Consider the following 12,015-nt stretch of genomic DNA (forward strand, 5'->3'; position numbering starts at 1 on the left):
TTAATTAAATCATATTTAAATAGGTGATAACTTGTGTATGTGTGTGACTTACTAGGCTCATCACTAATTGGCAATGAGACATGATATCAACTCTTAATATCATCGAACTCTTTCTTACCATAAATGATTTCTCTAAATCATTTTATGAACCTCATAGACCATGGTTAACACCTAGCATAGCATGCCATGGCCACCCAATTAGTAATAAGATTTACCTTAAATGAACCTATAATCATATGTTACCATGCACTAGAATCTCTCTGTACAAAATCCCAACTCAAGCCGAGTCATGGTTTATGTCAAACTCCATTTGCTATGAATATTATGTTCTCTTTTAATTCCAGTTCTTGATTAAAAGATTTTTCTCATCGAAACTCTTTTACGAATAAATCTATCTGTCTGCCAGGAACTTGAAACATCAAGAACAATTAAATGAACATAGGATTTTAACTCTATTTACTTAGAGGAACAGATTCCTTCTTGATCAACACCTACCTCCATATATAACTAGCAGGAGCCAACACATGCCCATATACCCATACATAGTACAAGTATGAAAGCAGAATCAAACTCAAACTACCTATATACAAGATAACTGTGCTATCTCAGGTCTAAAGATTATATGCACTGATATGATTTATGACAAAACATTGACAAGAGTAAACTCCATGTGCTTGTCATAAGTGTCACTGGTTCGGCCTACTTATCATTTATAAGTGCCTATCATGTTTGTTATATGGCATGAGACTCACCATTCCATCTTATTTATATCTCATATAAATAACTTGGGAACAAACATGAATACAATCTTTCTGGATAAGTCATGTCCTTATTATGAAGTATCCTCGATTGTGAACCTATTTATGATACTTTGTGCTAGAAATATTGTCACTCATATTCTTAACAACTTAAGAATAATATTTCTAACAAAATATCAATGGACCTTTTCTATTACACATAAATATATTATGTAAACGGAAAAGTGGAAATGCCTTTTATTAATAAAAATATGTACAAGATACATACTAAATGATATGATCTAGGGCATACTACTAACATTTAGCATATGAGGGCATTTGAGAAATTATATCTGTAAATAAAATGTTGATGTATAACTTCTTCAAAAATTTCCCGAACTGCTTATCTAGCTTTGCTTTCTGAAACCTCTGAGGATATGGCAATGGTGGCTTGTATAGTGGTGGAGGCACATACTTTTCCTCTTCTTCTTTTTAACTTCCTTCTTCTTGTTTGCTTCCTCATTAACTTCGTCATGATTCAGAATAGATTCATTTTTGTCTTTATCTTCTTTCTTCTTTTCCTCTTTTACCTCATCTTTCTCTTCTTCTCCTATAATTTTCCCACTCCTTAGGATCACTGCCTTGCAATGTTCTCTAGGATTCTCTGGTTGACTTGGAAGTTTTCCTTGTGCTTTGCTGGAAGAGCTTGCTTGTTGAGCTATTTGGTTTTCCAACATCCTATTATGAGTGGCAAGCTGATCTATCTTTGAGGTTAATTGTTGAATCATTTCCCCTTGTTTTTGTTAAGCAGTTAAGAAATTCTCCATCATAAACTTAAAAATTGAATCTTGGTCTGAAGACTGAACTAGTGGTTGTGGAATAGGTACATTTTGATTCCTTTGTGATGGAAATCCAGGTGGTACTCTGTTTTGCTGAAAATTCTGCTATTGTTGCTGAAAATTATGAGGTTGTTGATAATTTTGTTGCTGTCCTTATCGACCTCCCTAAGAAAAGTTAGGGTTATTTCTCCATGCTGGATTATATATAGCAGAAAAAGGATTACCAACTGGTTTCTGATTGTAATTCACAATAAAATCAACCTGCTCATTTCTAAATTCTTGCCCATAGGAAGGAAAATCATTAATACAATGCATATTTCCCGTACCAACATCTTCTGTATGACTAAATCCTCTAATTGATGTGTCAACCTTCATGCTTAACTTATCCATTTTTCTCGTCAAAGCATCAAATTTGGCATTGAACATACTCATGGCATCTAATTCATATACACCAGCTGGTGGCTTCTTCATTTCATTTCTTTCACAGCTCCATTGATAATTATTGTAAGCAATTTTATCCAATGCTGAATAAGCTTCATCTTCTGACTTTTCCATAAGATCACCTCCTGAAGATGCATCAATTATACTTCTAATTGCTGGAGAAACACCATTGTAGAAATGTTGAACTAGCATCCATCTAGGGATTCCATGATGTAGACATCTCCTTTGAAGATCCTTATATCTCTCCCAAGCTTCATAGAGACTCTCATCATCCCTTAGTCTGAAAGAAGTTAATTCATTTCTCAATTTTGCAGTTTTGCTAGGAGGAAAGCATTGAGCCAAGAAAGCTTGTGACAACTCATCCCAAGTAGTTATTGAACCCGGAGGTAATGAATGCAACCACTCCCTAGCATGATCCTTCAAAGAAAAAGGAAATAATCTCAGCCGGATGGCATCATCTGACACTCTATTTATCTTTAGGATGTCACTAATTTCAAGAAAATGTGCAAGGTGCACATTTGGACTCTCAGTAGGACCTCCCCCAAACTGTGATTGTTGAACCATTTGACAAAGTGAGGGCTTCAACTCAAAATTGTTTGCTTCCACTCTAGGACTTGTAATACTTGGTCTAAAATCTCCAAAATTAGGAAAAGCATGATCCTTAATTGATCGGTTGTTGTTTTCCATACCTTCTATCACTTGTTGCTCTTGATGTTGCTCTTGTTGTCTTTGAATTCTGAGTTCAGCTTTTCTTCTTTTAGATTCTACTCTTAAAGCTTTAGCTGTCTTTTCAATCTTAAGATCAAAAATTAAATCAATTTCTGCACTTTTTGTTCTTCTCATATAAAAGATATGTACCTGAAAAACCAAAATAAGAAAAATCTCAAAGTAAAATGATAAAGAAGAGAAATTAAAATAAGAAATAAAATGCCCAAATTAACCAAACAATCAATCGTCTAATATCAAACAAAACAAATCCCTGGTAATGGCGCCAAAAACTTGATTGCAAGTATACGAGTCGTTCAAGTAGTAAAAAAAAGATTTCGTCTCACAGAGATTTGTTGTTTGAGTACCAAACTATAAAAGTTATGATTATTTGGGCTATCAGTAATTTGTGCCAAAAATAGAGTAAGAGATGCAGCAAATTAAATTGGAAAAATAAGGAAATTATAATGAATTAAGCAATTATAATTCTAAGAATTATACTAATTTACTAAAATTTCAGCAAGTAACAAAAGATTTAATTAATTAATGGTAAAAATTGATTCCAGAGTTGAGGTTCATGAAGTAAATTTTATTGGGATTTGGATAGGCAAAGCCAAGATTAAAGGAAATACAAGTTTGAAGGAAGTTGATTCTGATTTCTTTTAATTTCTCTTTCAAGCAAATTAAAGAGTATTTTAAAGGAAACTAAACCCCATTCTCACGATTTTTAATTATCCAAAACCCTTTAAGCATTTTAATCAACTTGAAATTCCTCTTAACCCACTAGTTTATTTCTAACACTAAATGATTAAGTTCAATATCTTGATTATCTATCATAGATTTTCACCTCTCGGTCCTTCAATCTAAGATTAAGAACAAAACCCAAAGGGTACCAATAATGGGTATGTAAATAAGCACACAAGATAAGAATCAAAGCTTATATATTCTAAAATTTGGTTAAAACCAATCCAAATCCACAAATAAAACTTAAATCATTGCACTAAACTATGAAATCTTAAGTATCTACTCACTCATGCTTGTATTTACAAGTAGAAAATATGAAATAGAGCAAGAAAACATGAAAATAAAACTAAAAATAAAAGAGCCCAGAAGAAGAAGATCCAAATCTCTGAAAATGGAAGCTGGAAAATGTCACTCTGCAGGTGTTCTTTCTCCAAAAATTGCGTGATTCCCTCTTCCTCTCCCTTTTGATTTTTCTCTCTCTTTCTCCTTATAGTAAAAAATGAGAATATGATGCTTATATATCCCCTTAAGGGTTGCCCTAAAAATAGTCTCTAAAGGGATAAGGACAAAAGGTATAAAAGGTATGAAAAGAGAAAATTTTTTCATGTCAGCAAATCTGTCAGTGCCATCCCACATGCCTCATGTTGATTTAGGCTATTTTCCACATGCCTCATGTTGATTTGGAGGAAAAGCCTTTAGATTCTGCATGACCAGTTACACGGGGCATGTAGGAGTCCCTGAAACTTTCGGCGTATTTTGCTCTAAAATCTCTATTTACACGACCTGCCCCACGGGGCATGTGGAAGCCCATGAAACTTTCAGCGTGTTTTTTTCCGAAGTCTCTGTTTACACGACCCAGTGTGAATTTACATGCCTCATGTTGATTTTTGCTGGGTAACTCTTATCTTCATATGACCTTCAACACGGGGCATGTGGAGATCCTTGAAAGTCTCGGCTGGTCTTCTCCTTTAAGCAAATTTTCTTCACTTTTTACTCTACTTTAAGCTCCCAAATCACTTTGAATTTCTTCTATATGGACCTTTTTGCCTTTAAACTTTGTTAAAACCTATCAAAAACATTAAAATTCTGAAAAATCAGATATAATGAAACTAAAATTAACAAATTAACTAAAATAAGCATTAAAAGCATAAAATTACTAAACTAGAAAGGCAAAATGGATGCAAAACTATTCTAAAATATCTATATAAAATGGGTTTATCACTAGTAGAACTAGAAACAATGAATCCCACATCCTTAGTGCTTTGGAAAAGTACAATTAGTGATCAGTGGCAAAAATATCAACTAATAATAAAATCATCTATCTCCAAAAGTAATGAGAAAAATAATTTTCACCATAATTATATAAGTAGAGACAAGTTGAGCTTTTGTTACATGTTTCATTCTTTTTGCAACAAAATTGATTGAGGATATGTGAATGCATGTGAAGTGAAGACTCGAGATTGATCAACTATGAAGTGGTGATTTGGAATTGGTCACTATTAGATGATCAAAGTGAATCAGACGCACCAGCAAGGATCATGTACATTGAAGAAGCTAAAGCTAAAATTGGAGGCAAAGTTAGTTAGCTAAAACTGTTAAGCATTGAATGGCTGTGATTAGATCAGTTATAGAGTTAGTTTTTTTTTTTTTCCAGCTCAGTCCAGCACTTGTATATATATGTATCTGAGCTGATATACTGTAGTATTATTCTTCAAGTTTTAATAATAAAAAAAAGTAAAACTTCTCTCAATTCGCATATGTTATCAGAGCACTTTTTCTCTTTCTTTTCTATTTCCATTTATGTTTCCTGAAAAATGGTTATTTATTCTTCCTCTTCCATAGAGTGTTTCATTGCTGCCAAGACGAATGTGAATCCATTGCAGGATCCTTCAAGCCACTATTATTTGCATCCTAATGAAAATCCAACCATAGTATTGGTTTCTCTAGTTCTCACGGGATCAAATTATCATACTTGGTCCAGATCTATGAAGATGGCATTGATGTCAAAGAATAAACTCAAGTTCGTTGATGGATCTTTAACAACTCCTGCGAAAACTGATCCTTTGTATGCTGCTTGGGAGAGTGTAACACAATGGTACTTTCTTGGATTGTTCATTCTCTTTCTCCTTCAATTACCCAGAGTGTTCTTTGGATTGATAAGCCTATTGATGTTTGGAATGACTTTAAGGGAGAGATTTTCTCAAGGGATATTTTTAGAGTATCAGATTTACAAGAAGAAATTTTTTCTTTGAAGCAAGGAGATCGATCAGTTACAGATTATTTTACTGAGCTAAAAATTCTTTGGGATGAATTGCTTAATTTTAAGCCTTTACCAGTTTGTGTTTGCCCAAATTCGTGCACTTGCAATGCTATTACAAAGATGAAGGGTTATTAAGAAGTTGACTATGTAATCAGAATTCTTAATGGATTAAATGATCAATACTCCACTGTGAAGTCACAAATAATGATGATTGAGCCAATTCTGTCCATTAACAAGGCTTTTTCTCTTGTTATTCAATAAGAAAGGCAGTTGAATCCTATCAATACTGTCAATCCTTTCACTGTTAATGCCTTAGAACCAAAGGTTTTTGCCAGCAAGGCAGTTAATGGACTGATGGGTGTTTTTCCTCCTTATTCTCAAAGACCTGGTGCACAAAATGCTTTTAATTCTCCTACTGTTGACACTAGGCTTTGCACCTATTACAGTAGATCTAGACATATTATAGAAACGTGTTACAAGAAGCATGGGTTTCCTCCAGGTTATAGGCGTGGCTACAATGCCTCTACCAATAATGTACTATTTGATGAGTCACAGCAGCATGAATCTGATTTGGTCTCTTCTCAACCTCAGTCTAGTGTAAATACGGGTCAAGAAGATTCAGCCTTTGCTTAAAAGAATTTTGATAATTCAAACTGTAACACCCCTATAGGCATAGTCCTGTGCAAATCACTATTCCAGTGACCAGTGTCAGTCCGGACAATTAAGAGGATTAGAACCATGTTTAAGTCATCTAGAAAACCCCTGAACAAGAATTAATAGTGATTACCAGAAGGTCAAATACAGATAAGAAAAATAGAACATAAAAGGTTAAATGAGCTGGGGGTCACAGCGATGGGTGACCGTACCGGGAAGTGACTGCGAAGTCAACTGTAACCCTAAATTCGTATGGGGCATTGTGACACCGCAGTCTTAGGAAAAATTGTGAGGCTAAGGGAAATGTGAAAATCATAGGAAAAGGTAGAGAACCAGATCAAATAATTAGATCAAGGTTCCAGAAGAAATACTGAATTATTGACAAATCGAATCAGACCGACCAGGGGCAAATTGGTCAATTCATCCCTAGAGGTGACTCATGACCTAACTGTCCAATAAAATCTGAGAAATAAAAATTTTAAAATATAGATTTAAATTAAAGAAGTATGGAAAAAGAAAGAAAAAAGAAAAGAAAACAAAAATAGAATTATGACATCACTAAGATGATATAAGCATGACTTAATAATTTTATATTTTCTAATTATGAAATTATGGGATAAATACTAGACTAAAGACAAATGAATAAATTAAAAAACAAAAAATTTTACTCTTCTTGTCACTTTGGCTGTCACCTTCTTCTTCCTCTCTCCCTCATATTTTTTCTTTCCACCATTAATGAACTTTAGAGCTCTTACAAACCCTAAATTCTCACCATAAAATTTATAGTTCCCTCAACAAAACTTTGATAATCAAGCTTGGACAGGAGATTGGGCACAAAGAAGAGAAGAAAATTTGAAGAATTAAAAGGATAGGAAAGCTTCACCCAAGGTTAGTTTAATTTTAATGTTCTTTCCTCATTAATCTTTGAAATTAGGTTGAGAGATGTATGAAATAAGTCAAAAATTAAAGAAATTATGTGTAAACTTCCAAGAATGAATTTCAACCAACCCCAGTCCCTTAGGGTTTTGATGATGTTTATGTGAATTAAACATGTAATTAGGCTTGATTAAGTAGGTAGAAGTAAATTGTAAGCTTTAATTTGAATGAATTAAACAAATTAGTGAATTAGGGTTCTTGACCCTTAGGGTTTTAGGGGGAAAATTTGAGAATTTATTAAATTGATATACTTTGACCTAAGTGAGGTTTAAAATGGTTAATTGGGACCAATTGAGATGTGTTGGAGTGATTAGAATTGCAATGAAATTCGGATTGGTGAGGGGTCATTACTGGATAGCCTGACCTAGGTCCCTTTCAGGGACCAAAACTATAATTATGTCACTCCAATTGGTATGAGACCAATTAGAAATGAAAATAGACACATAATGACACATTTTTCATGCAGAAACCATGCTCAGAAAGTAACTCTAAGTTAGTGAACAATTAGGTCAAACCCAGAATTGGTACACTGCTGCTGTACAAAAATGACCAAATGACTCATTTGGCCATAACTTGGTCTAGAAAGGTCCAAATGACCTGATCTTTGTGGCATTGGAAAGATATGACATAGTACTACAACTTTCATGAAGAAAAACAATCCAAATTCTGCCCATAACCAAGTGAAATTGCCACCCAAAGTTAGGTCACCAAAACTGCCAGAACCTAGAAGTGCCCAGAAATTCTGGGTTAAAACTAATCCGGTCTGCCTTAGAAAAATAGGCATAACTTGAGTTACAAAAGTCCAAATAGAGTGATTCAAAAAGAAAATTAAAGCTAAAACAATGAGGAACAACTTTGATGAATGACATTTAGCCAAAATTCTACTGTAGACAGACCAATGGAATAGTAGAAACTTGTGACCCAAAACTGAATTTTTGAGATTTTACTTAGATAGTTTGGAAATTTAATTGACAATCAATGCCAACAAATTTGACACCCAAAATGTGGTATATGAGTGCAATTAAAATTAATAAACCTATTTAGTAGGAAAAAGTCAATATTTTGACTTGACAAGTGCCATGAATAATGCCACTATACACAAAAATGTGAAAGACTCGAAATTATAAACCGTAATAGGTAGGATAAGTCTGCAAAGAAATTGTTGGAATTTAAGTATTAGAAATAGATACTAAAGCACTTTAAATTTATGTGTTTTAGTTAAAAAGGGATCTTTGAAGGAGAAACAAAGGTAGAGTAAATTAATCAACAAAGAGGTTTGTGCACAACTAGTTTTATATTGTTAAAGTTTTGCATATTTTATTTGATTAAGGGATTTTAGTTTATTTATGTATTATGTTTACCAATTATTGAATTTATTTCAATGATTATTGAAATGTGTTATGGTATAAATGAGTTTAGTTGTGGGAAAATGATTAAGTTATGATTTTATTTTTGATATGGATTGAATGAATCCAATTTCAGAAATTTGTGATTGAAATGGGATATCCATGGAAAAAAAAATATATACAAATTGATGTTTTGAATTGTGATGGGCATAAAAATTATTGGATATTGAAATTGACATCGAATTGAATTGTGTTGTGATTTATGCTCACAAAAAAAAGGACAAAGAACTTCATGATATTATTTTATATCTCACTATAGATGCTGGACTAGGTTATTGCCCGTCTCTCTTATTTGTTGAGGAGACAATGGAGTTAGGTTGTTTTGATTATCATGGTACGTGCATAGGCTTAGATTCTCCTCTTATTAGAGGTTAGATCTAAGTTTTTCATTGGCTCTTTCGGAAGTTGCATTATTGTGGTGTGTACTGTACACAATGATTCGACCTCCCCGATCATAGGGAGTTAGAATCCCAATTCAATCTCCCCGACCATAGGTGATGCATACATTTTGCATAGTCATTTAGGTCCAATTTTATAGCCATTTTATTCTATTATTAGTTATCTTTAGCTAATTTCATTAGTAAATTAGTTAGTTTTTCATAGTTGTCAATTTTGCATTAATTTATAATTTTTACTTTGTTTTGTAGGAAAAATGGTATTTTTGAAGGACTGAAGAGAATTTTGCCATTGAGGAGTGTCTCCTACAGCCAAAAGATGTCAAAAACAGGTTTTCAAGCTGAAATATGCATTGACCAAACTGTGCATAACTTGCCGCATAAGCTATGCAGATCTGTATAAGGAGAAAGATCACTGTTCCAGAACCAGCCGAAATGTGCATAAGGAGACTGCATAGCTTATGCACATTCTCGCCTCCCTTATGCACCTTCACGGGATTGTGCATAACCTATGCACCAAGTCATGCGACCGCATAAGTGACCAGAACCAGAAAATCGCATAAGGGATCGCATAACTTATGCAGTCCACTTATGCAGTCCCATGAAGAGTTCATTAATGAGCTGGCAGGAGATTCCCTCAAATAATTCCTCCTAGAACATACCATTTTAGGGCTCCATGTCAGAAAAATGCTATAAATAGTCTCATTTTCCCATTTTAAAGTGGAGACAAGGAGCAAAGAAGAAAAGGAGGGGGGCTGAGCAGAATTTGAAGAGTCACCTTCACCTTCCACACCATTTTGAACCAAGATTTGCAGATTTCTTTCTTCCCTTATATTTTTCTACATTTCTAGTGTTTAATTTCTTACTTCTTAGCTTAGATTAAAGCTTTATTTCCATTTGAACTCATCATATCTTGTAAGCATTATGGATAGTGAGTAGTTTACTTTTGATTCTGGAGTAAGGGTTGTAATATTTGAGATATTTTGTGGATCTTGATTGGGTAATCCATATTTTGTGGTCTTAATGAGTTTTATTCATTTCTTGTATGCTTAATGACATGCTTAGTGTAGGATCCCATTAAGTGATGTTCTTAATCCATGGTTGAAGCACCGAAAGGAGAAGGCCTTGTGATAGATAATCAAGAAATTGGACTTAATTAACTTAGACCTAGAAATAGGCTAAGGATTAAGAGGATTCACAGATTAATTAAAGAACTTAATGGGTCTTAATTAATTCTAACTCCACGAAAGTAGGATTAGTTTGATTAAGGCACTCTTTGTCTCACTCGAAAGGGAATTCAAAGGATTTAAGAATTAATCTCCTTAAAACCCATTAGTTTCATAAGATTGGATAACCAATTTAAAATCCCAAAATAGCTCGAATATGAAATCCCGAACTCCGGAATCACCTTTTTACCATTGTTAATTTTCAATTGAATTTAATTGCTTGCCATTTTCAATATTGCCATATTTGAACTCGCTTATTTCAATTTGATGCAATTTTAGTTTAACGCAATACATTGTTAAATAGAATATTGATTTTGCACATATAGATTTTACGCTCCATTACTCATCAATTCACTTCTTTAATTTCATAGATACTTCGATTTAGTCAACTTTTATATCGAAAATTCAATCATTAACACAACTCCTCGTGGGATCGATATTTTCTATACTACTTGTAATGACCCGTGCACTTGCGGTAGGGACGCATTAAGTTTTGGCGCCGTTCTTGGAGTTGTTTGTTTAAGATTGAATTCTTGATTATTTTAGTTAATTATAGTTTTATTTTTGTTATCTTTTCATTTTTGTGTTTGTTTGTTCTTTTTCAGGTACTTTTAATCTTTTATGAGAAGAGCTAGAAGCTCAAGTGATACATCCTTATTGTTCAATCCTGAAATAGAGAAATTTTGTAAGGCCAACAAGAAAGAAACCAGAAAAAGGAAGGAAGCTTTGAGAGAAACCGAAATTGAAGCAGATATGGCTGATGAAAGAATTAGAATTGGTGTTGGTAATGCTGGAAATGGTCAAAACAATGAAAATGAAGCCCAAGGAGAAGAAGTTGTTAATGCAAACGTGCCTAGGGGAAGTATGATGGATCATGCTTTTCCTCGTTTTGATGACTTGAGGGAGAGCATAGCAAGACCAAGGATTGATGCAAATAGTTACAAGATGGATTTTGGAGTTCTTCAAATGATTCAAAATTCTCAATTTGGAGGACATCCTTCTGAAAATCCATACACACACCTGAAGAAGTTTGCTATGATTTTTGACATGCAAAAACAACCTGGAGTGTCTGATGATGCAGCAAGATTGAAGCTATTCCCATTCTCTTTGAAAGATAGAGCACTGGATTGGCTTGATTCTTTACCTCACAACTCCATCACAAATTGGGAGCAACTCACTGATGCATTTCTTGCACAATATTTTCCACCTGGAAAAACTCAAGAGCTGAGGAATCAAATGACAGCTTTCAGACCAAGAGAAGATGAAACTCTCTATGAGTCATGGATGAGATGGAAGGAATTAGAGAGATTATGCCCACATCATGCCATTCCAAAATGGATGATAAATCAGAATTTTTACACAAATGTCACTCCTGCAATCAGAGGGATTATTGATGCTCAAACAGGAGGAGAATTTATTATTAAGCATGAAGATGAAGCTTATGAGCTGTTGGAGAAAATTGCAAAGAACACTCATCTTTGGAGTAGTCCAAGAGGACCAGCTTAAACTCAAAAGAGGCAAGCTGCTGGAATGTATGATCTTGACCCATTCAACATGATTAATGTAAAATTTGATGCACTTACAAATGTCCTTGCTAAGAAGATGGAAGATTTGAGTATGTTGGTTAGTTCATCATCATCAGCTGGAAGTTCACAACAAGTGGCTTATGCAG

At 33.9% G+C, this 12,015-nt stretch overlaps 2 non-coding genes across 2 annotated transcripts; one reads left to right on the forward strand and one right to left on the reverse strand.

Annotated features, from left to right (window-relative positions):
* Positions 1 to 2,219: 2,219 nt before the first annotated feature.
* On the forward strand, positions 2,220 to 2,326 carry LOC131183483 (small nucleolar RNA R71). The gene has a single exon (XR_009151538.1). It is a non-coding gene; the product is annotated as a small nucleolar RNA R71 (small nucleolar RNA).
* A 9,238-nt stretch (positions 2,327 to 11,564) lies between these two features.
* LOC131183584 (small nucleolar RNA R71) lies at positions 11,565 to 11,671 on the reverse strand. Its single transcript, XR_009151628.1, has one exon. It is a non-coding gene; the product is annotated as a small nucleolar RNA R71 (small nucleolar RNA).
* Positions 11,672 to 12,015: the final 344 nt, after the last annotated feature.

This window comes from Hevea brasiliensis, chromosome 9 (genome assembly GCF_030052815.1).
Source record: "Hevea brasiliensis isolate MT/VB/25A 57/8 chromosome 9, ASM3005281v1, whole genome shotgun sequence".
Classification (NCBI taxonomy): Eukaryota; Viridiplantae; Streptophyta; class Magnoliopsida; order Malpighiales; family Euphorbiaceae; genus Hevea; species Hevea brasiliensis.